At 38.0% G+C, this 8,681-nt stretch overlaps 2 long non-coding RNA genes across 3 annotated transcripts; one reads left to right on the top strand and one right to left on the bottom strand.

Moving 5' to 3' along the window:
- The first annotated feature begins 3,135 nt into the window (after positions 1 to 3,135).
- On the top strand, positions 3,136 to 4,082 carry LOC113643529. Its single transcript, XR_003440801.2, has 4 exons — positions 3,136 to 3,328; positions 3,441 to 3,506; positions 3,606 to 3,710; positions 3,833 to 4,082. It is a non-coding gene; the product is annotated as an uncharacterized LOC113643529 (long non-coding RNA).
- Positions 4,083 to 7,481: 3,399 nt separating this feature from the next.
- LOC113647140 lies at positions 7,482 to 8,476 on the bottom strand. Of its 2 annotated transcripts, XR_007140098.1 has the most exons (4): positions 8,284 to 8,476; positions 8,106 to 8,171; positions 7,902 to 8,006; positions 7,482 to 7,778 (listed from the first exon to the last, which is right to left on the bottom strand). It is a non-coding gene; the product is annotated as an uncharacterized LOC113647140 (long non-coding RNA). The 2 variants fall into 2 exon arrangements; XR_007140099.1 differs by lacking the exon at positions 7,902 to 8,006.
- Between the last annotated feature and the right edge of the window lie 205 nt (positions 8,477 to 8,681).

Here is an 8,681-nt window from a genome sequence, read left to right on the forward strand (position 1 = left end):
AGGTTAGACATCAGAGCTATCGGCCTATAGTTTTCTGCTATAGTAGCATCTTTCCCTGGTTTGTGAATCGGGATTACAATTGCTTGTTTCCATGATAGTGGTAATTGTCCTTCCCTCCAAATTTTGTTAAAAAGATCTAATATTACTTTAAGTATTACGTCATTCATTTTTTTAATCATAGTATAGCAGATTCTAGCTTTCCCAGGAGCAGTACTTCTAACCCTCATTAAGACTCTTTTAGGTTCCCACAAATTAAAAAAAGCATCCAAAGCTGTTTTACTATTCATTTTTTTATTAAAAATATCTCTATTTTGCTTTAATATTTCTTCTGTCCGTCTCTTATAATTTATCCCTAGGTTATCTGATCTGTGTGCCTTTTGAAAGATGGAAGCAAACATTTCCGCTTTATCTTCTTGGGTCACTGCTGTTTTCCCCCTCATCTACTAGTACTGGTATATTCTGAGTTCTATAAACCCCAACCATTTTTTGAGGACACCCCATACCTCTCTTATTTCTGTTTCCCTTCCTATTGTGGAGCAGAATGATTGCCAATACTTCCTTTTAGCTTGCTTTATTATCTTCCTTGCCTGAGCCTGTTTCTTCTGATAACTAATTAAAGTTATAGGTATTAAGGTTTTCCTAAGCTCTCTAAAGGCCTTATTTCTATCTTTAACAGCTTTAGTGCATTCATCATTCCACCATGGGACAATTTTCAATCTTACTTTACCTTCTGATTTAGGAATGGATTCTTAATTGTAATTAATTGGTCAGAACACAAATCTATATCATCATCTAAGCTATAATTCATCATTCCATCGATGCATAACCTGTTAAATTTATCCCAATCGGCTTTATCAAATCTCCATCTATTTGGCATTGTTTTATTTTGTTGATAAATTTCCAGTCCCACATTGCATAAAATTGGAAAGTGATCACTTCCCAGTGTAGATTGCTCTAGTACTTCCCGATTACATTCTAAAGCTATAGTTCCAGAGACTATTGTTAGATCAATACATGACATCGAAGAGTCCCTTATATTGAATCTAGTACCCTTTCCGTTATTTAAACACACTAAAGCATATTCCTCCATAAACTTTTTTACTACCCTACCATTATTACCTGTGCAAGTACTACCCCAAAGTGTATTATGTGCAGTAAAATCCCCACACCATATCAAATTTTCCCCAGCTTTGATTCTTATCATATTTAGATAATCTAAAGTTAACTGATTACAAGGATTATAAAAGTTTACCACCTTCAATACCCCTCCCTGAGTCTACACCTCTACAACAACACATTCCCCTAAGACATCTATTATTATTTCTCTATAAGTCACCCCATCTTTAACAAATGTCCCACATCCTCCTCCATTTGTTCCAACTCTATCCTTTCTAACCAATTTGTAGCCAGGAATACTAAAGTTTAACTGCAGATGAAGCCAGGTCTCCTGAATACATACAACGTCTGGTAAAACCGCTAGATGGTAAACAAATCTTTTAAGTTCTTGCCCATTCGCAATCAAACTTCTAGCATTCCACTGTAACATTTTCATATCTTACTTTTACTTCTCTGACTACTCAAAGGATCATCCTTCCCTACTGTCCCTTCAGTTTGTCCAAGTATTGTTTGAATCTGTTCCACTGACACTTCAGTAATACCAAGATGTCAAGCCGCTGCAGATATAATAATTTTCAGCTTTTCAGTTCTTTTGTCTGTTTGGGCTGAACAATTAATGACTTCAGCTATAAATGCTACAAAATTAATTTTGTTTACCACAAGCAAGTTTCCATCCTCAATACATTTGTGACTGCACGTGTCTTTAGAGTTATGATATTTTCCCTCAGATTTCCATTTATCGCTTGTACTTGCTTGACTGCTTGAGCATATGATACATTCTGTACTGTTTTGAGTTTTATTTCTTCCATTGCTTGCTTTTGGGCTTTACAGCCTATAAATGCTGCACTGTGTGGCCCTCCACAATTACAACATTTAGGTTCCACCCCCTCTCCACATTTTCCATAATCATGTTCTCCGCCACATTTGCAACATCTTTTTTTCCCCTTACAGACAGAAGCAACATGCCCCAGTCTTTGGCAATTGAAATATCTCAACGCTGGTCTAACAAATGGCCGTACCGTATAAAATACAGTATATATCCAATTTTAACATGTTCCGGTACGTTTTTACAATTGAAGTTTAGCACAACAGTGGTACTTCTCTCTTTTTTTTACCATTAGAGAGATTTAATGGTCATATTCCATCAAGGTGACAGTTTTATTACCCCTGGCAGCTGCAATGTCAGCTGTTATGACATATGAAATTATTAAAGGTTAAAGGTTATACCTTTTGGTGTGGTAGACATGTCTTGACTCCAAGTCAAGTCAAGACCTCCCACCACCACCCCCTCTCATTTCAGTGCTTGGTTCCCATAGACAGGTGACAAGTAATTAAAACAAGGAGCTATGTTCTTTTTTTTTTTTTTAAAAAAGGGGTTTTATGACCCCTCAGAGGAAGCAGTGTTGTAAAAACAAGGACCTATGTTTTTGGCTTGTTCCCGTAGACAGGTGACAAGGACCTATGTTCTTTTTTTTAAAATGGTGTTTTATGACCCTCAGAGGAAGCAGTGTTGTAAACAAGGACTTTTTTTTTTTTTTTTAAAAGTGTTTGTTTTAACCCCATCAGAGGAAGCAGTATTGTAAACAAGTAAATATGTTTGATTGAATAGATAGAGATAGGTACTTAAAACTCGTGTTTGATCCGGGGGGTGTTTTGCGATAGGTCACCCCTCCCCTAAGGCCGGATGGTTTTCAAATCAAGATTATGACACCCTCCTTTGTGTTAGGAGCATCTCTCAGTCTGATCGTTAGTCAATGGGGGTGCTATCTATAACGTCACACACGCGCATCCTGACCAAACGCACGTGAGAAGAAAAGTTGATCCGGGGGGGTGTTTTGCGATAGCTTACCCCTCCCCTAAGGCCGGATGGTTTTCAAATCAAGATTATGACACCCTCCTTTGTGTTAGGAGCATCTCTCAGTCTGATCGTTAGTCAATGGGGATGCTATCTATAACGTCACACACGCGCATCCTGACCAAACGCTCGTGAGAAGAAAGACGCGCACACGCGCACCCTGAGCGGAAACGTGCACCTGAGCGGAAACGCGCGTGAGAAAAAAGGAGCAAACGCCTGAGCGGACACGCCCACACGTGTAGGTAAAAAGTGAGAATTTTCCGAAAATTTGGCTATGACTTCGCGTCTTTGGATTTTTCACAACGGAACAGAACATCTACGATCTTCTAAGCATTGAGAGCACGGCCTTTTCAATAGGTAAGAGTTTATTATTAACTTTATTGTAAATTTATAAGTATTAGAATGCTTATCGTTTGATATTATAACTAGTTTTAGTTGGGTTTATACGTAAAGTCTGTTTTAATTACAGAACAAGGCCAGCCTATCTGACGCAATTGTCTGTGAAAACGTATCAAACAAACGCGACCCTTCCAGGGTAATTTCATTCTGACTCTTTGATCTGTGTTTTTTCTTCAGTCGATTGTTTTATCATATATTACATTATAATCTAAATGTTATCTTTATTTATTTTTAGACAGTTGTATTGAGATTATTTGCCGGCGACGAGTCTTCTACAACGCACGTGCTAGGCCTAAGAACGGGGGAACATCCGGGGTCAAACAATCGCGGCCCTTCCAGGGTAATTTCATTCTGACTCTTAGATCTGTATTTTTTTTTCTTCAGTCGATTGTTTTATCATATATTACATTATAATCTAAATGTTATGTTTATTTATTTAATTCATCGTTTATTCATTTTTAGACAGTTGTATTGAGATTATTTCCCGCGACGAGCCTTCTACAACGCACGTGCTAGGCCTAAGAACGGGGAACATCCGGGTCTATCCAAAAGTCGATAGCTGTAGTAACCCCACAGCTCAGACCAGTTTTACAAACTACGGGTAAGTTACACCATGAAAATATGTATGTTGTAAATCTTTCATTAACCTTATATGATATTTTAAGTATTTAATTATCCATTATTTTGTATGTGTGACATGTTCAGAAGACACCGGAACAACGTATGACTCCGATAGTTCAGATATTTTTTTGGGTAAGGTCGTTAGCATTCTCTTTTCAATCAACCCTTAAGAGTGTAAAACAAGCCTCCACACATTTTTCTGTAATCTGTATTCTATTTAGATACCGTCATTGAAGGAGTAAGAAACTACAATCAACCCCCTTGAAGAAAATTCCAACATTGGAGACACTCTCTTCAGGATTTTTTCAGCTAAGGGATAGAATAACTGAAAACTTTGAGCATGTCTACAGTGAGTATGTTCAATCCTTGCATAATACTCTGGAATCCTTAAATTGCTGTGTTATGGTGAATAAAAGAAATGTTAAGACAATATTATTTTAGAAATGGCTCAGAAGCGTTCGAGTAATTCTCCCTCTTCAGAAGCTAAAAAAATTAGAATTGAAAATGACCCTACATCATCACATGATCTCTGCTTTGGTGAAACTTCGACTTTTTCAAGTAGTCTGTTACAACGTGATCCGTACACAACCCTGAATCCTTTTTTAACCGATGCAATCAATGAGTTGAATGATGGTTTAAGATCGACACTTAGACACGATATTCAGAGCCCCAATCCGGGGTTGACCGATAGTTTAACAGCGACACAAACACAGCTGCCTCATCATGACGTGTTCTTAGAATTGAATCGGAGTCTGTTAACGTTGCAGAATAGTCTAAATGATCAAGATCTACCTGTGCAGTTAAATCCATTTTTAATCGATGCAATCAATGAGTTGAATGATGGTTTAAGATCGACACTTAGACACGATATTCAGAGCCCTAATTCGGGGTTGACCGATAATTTAACAGCGACACAAACAGCTGCCTCATCATGACGTGTTCTTAGAATTGAATCAGAGTCTGTTAACGTTGCAGAATAGTCTAAATGATCAAGATCAACCTGTGCCGTTAAATCCCTTTTTGATAGAAGCTGTAAACCAATTGAACGAAAGTCTTAACTTATCTAACGAACAAAATGTCGTTAATGCAACAACTCCAGTAACCTATCAATATCAAGAACCTGCATCTCAACAAGATTTGCTTCATGGTCTTAATCAAAGTCTTATTTTGTTAAATGACAATATCATTAACTTAATCAACCAACCTGTTAATGTTCTGCAAAATCCCAAAACTGATCATGAGTACATTCCTGAAATGGTAAATGATACATCAGTAGACAATGCGTCGCCGCCTACTAGTGAAAATGTATCCTTAGATCACGTAGACAATGCGTCGCCGCCCACTGGTGAAAATGTACCCTTAGATCACGTAGACAATGCGTCGCCGCCCACTGGTGAAAATGTACCCTTAGATCACGTAGACAATGCGTCGCCGCACACTGGTGAAAATGTACCCTTAGATCACGTAGACAATGCGTCGCCGCCCACTGGTGAAAATGTACCCTCAGATCACGTAGACATTGCATCGCCGCCACATAGTGTTGAAAATGTACCCTTAGATCACGTAGACAATGCATCGCCGCCACCTTCTGTTGAAAACAATCAAATAGGCCATGGTGTAGATAGTAATATTAGAATAATTAATCGTGACAACTTCAATAACACAGAGATCATAAGAAGAGTGAATTTTTCTTCTATTGCTAACGTCAACAGTTTTGCTGAATTTTATAATTATGTTTTAGAGATTTTAAACAGCGTGATAGAAGTTGCGAATGAAATGATTTCACCTAAGGATTATGTCACCGTTGAAATTAGAGGCGTTACACTCAATGTGTCATCTCACATTCAACTAGTCAATGGAGCCATCGATTTACAGTCTTTTTTGACCATGCTCGAAAATACCATTCAAAGTAATCGTGACATATTTACGGATAATTCGCTTGAACTGGTAGTACAGATAGTTCGACCACCTCGCGGTGGTATAGGTTGTAGACGGAAAGTTGCTACAATATTCAATTCAGAAGTTGTACAGAAGAAGATGCGACACTTGTATATTTTTTACAATAAAGACATGTGTTTTGCATTATGCGTTACACAGCTTTTAAATCGTGATAAAAGCGATTTTCAAAATGAAAAAATTGCTAAACAGCTCCAATACGCTGTAGGTTTAACTGAAAACACACCCGTCACCTTTGCCGATGTGAGTAAATTTGAGGCACATTTACAGTGTAAAATTGTAATTGTGTACAAAACTAGCGATAAAGCCGGATTCTCTTTCTTTCACCAGTGGGCGGCGACGCATTGTCTACGTGATCTAAGGATACATTTTCACCAGTAGGCGGCGACGCATTGTCTACTGATGTATCATTTACCATTTCAGGAATGTACTCATGATCAGTTTCGGGATTTTGCAGAACATTAACAGGTTGGTTGATTAAGTTAATGATATTGTCATTTAACAAAATAAGACTTTGATTAAGACCATGAAGCAAATCTTGTTGAGATGCAGGTTCTTGATATTGATAGGTTACTGGAGTTGTTGCATTAACGACATTTTGTTCGTTAGATAAGTTAAGACTTTCGTTCAATTGGTTTACAGCTTCTATCAAAAAGGGATTTAACGGCACAGGTTGATCTTGATCATTTAGACTATTCTGCAACGTTAACAGACTCTGATTCAATTCTAAGAACACGTCATGATGAGGCAGCTGTTTGTGTCGCTGTTAAATTATCGGTCAACCCCGGATTAGGGCTCTGAATATCGTGTCTAAGTGTCGATCTTAAACCATCATTCAACTCATTGATTGCATCGATTAAAAAGGGATTTAACGGCACAGGTTGATCTTGATCATTTAGACTATTCTGCAACGTTAACAGACTCTGATTCAATTCTAAGAACACGTCATGATGAGGCAGCTGTGTTTGTGTCGCTGTTAAATTATCGGTCAACCCCGGATTGGGGCTCTGAATATCGTGTCTAAGTGTCGATCTTAAACCATCATTCAACTCATTGATTGCATCGGTTAAAAAAGGATTCAGGGTTGTGTACGGATCACGTTGTAACAGACTACTTGAAAAAGTCGAAGTTTCACCAAAGCAGAGATCATGTGATGATGTAGGGTCATTTTCAATTCTAATTTTTTTAGCTTCTGAAGAGGGAGAATTACTCGAACGCTTCTGAGCCATTTCTAAAATAATATTGTCTTAACATTTCTTTTATTCACCATAACACAGCAATTTAAGGATTCCAGAGTATTATGCAAGGATTGAACATACTCACTGTAGACATGCTCAAAGTTTTCAGTTATTCTATCCCTTAGCTGAAAAAATCCTGAAGAGAGTGTCTCCAATGTTGGAATTTTCTTCAAGGGGGTTGATTGTAGTTTCTTACTCCTTCAATGACGGTATCTAAATAGAATACAGATTACAGAAAAATGTGTGGAGGATTGTTTTACACTCTTAAGGGTTGATTGAAAAGAGAATGCTAACGACCTTACCCAAAAAAAAATCTGAACTATCGGAGTCATACGTTGTTCCGGTGTCTTCTGAACATGTCACACATACAAAATAATGGATAATTAAATACTTAAAATATCATATAAGGTTAATGAAAGATTTACAACATACATATTTTCATGGTGTAACTTACCCGTAGTTTGTAAAACTGGTCTGAGCTGTGGGGTTACTACAGCTATCGACTTTTGGATAGACCCGGATGTTCCCCGTTCTTAGGCCTAGCACGTGCGTTGTAGAAGGCTCGTCGCGGGAAATAATCTCAATACAACTGTCTAAAAATGAATAAACGATGAATTAAATAAATAAACATAACATTTAGATTATAATGTAATATATGATAAAACAATCGACTGAAGAAAAAAAAAATACAGATCTAAGAGTCAGAATGAAATTACCCTGGAAGGGCCGCGATTGTTTGACCCCGGATGTTCCCCCGTTCTTAGGCCTAGCACGTGCGTTGTAGAAGACTCATCGCCGGCAAATAATCTCAATACAACTGTCTAAAAATAAATAAAGATAACATTTAGATTATAATGTAATATATGATAAAACAGTCGACTGAAGAAAAAACACAGATCAAAGAGTCAGAATGAAATTACCCTGGAAGGGTCGCGTTTGTTTGATACGTTTTCACAGACAATTGCGTCAGATAGGCTGGCCTTGTTCTGTAATTAAAACAGACTTTACGTATAAACCCAACTAAAACTAGTTATAATATCAAACGATAAGCATTCTAATACTTATAAATTTACAATAAAGTTAATAATAAACTCTTACCTATTGAAAAGGCCGTGCTCTCAATGCTTAGAAGATCGTAGATGTTCTGTTCCGTTGTGAAAAATCCAAAGACGCGAAGTCATAGCCAAATTTTCGGAAAATTCTCACTTTTTACCTACACGTGTGGGCGTGTCCGCTCAGGCGTTTGCTCCTTTTTTCTCACGCGCGTTTCCGCTCAGGTGCACGTTTCCGCTCAGGGTGCGCGTGTGCGCGTCTTTCTTCTCACGAGCGTTTGGTCAGGATGCGCGTGTGTGACGTTATAGATAGCATCCCCATTGACTAACGATCAGACTGAGAGATGCTCCTAACACAAAGGAGGGTGTCATAATCTTGATTTGAAAACCATCCGGCCTTAGGGGAGGGGTGACCTATCGCAAAACACCCCCCGGATCAACTTT

This window comes from Tachysurus fulvidraco, chromosome 3, assembly GCF_022655615.1.
Source record: "Tachysurus fulvidraco isolate hzauxx_2018 chromosome 3, HZAU_PFXX_2.0, whole genome shotgun sequence".
NCBI classification, from domain to species: domain Eukaryota; kingdom Metazoa; phylum Chordata; class Actinopteri; order Siluriformes; family Bagridae; genus Tachysurus; species Tachysurus fulvidraco.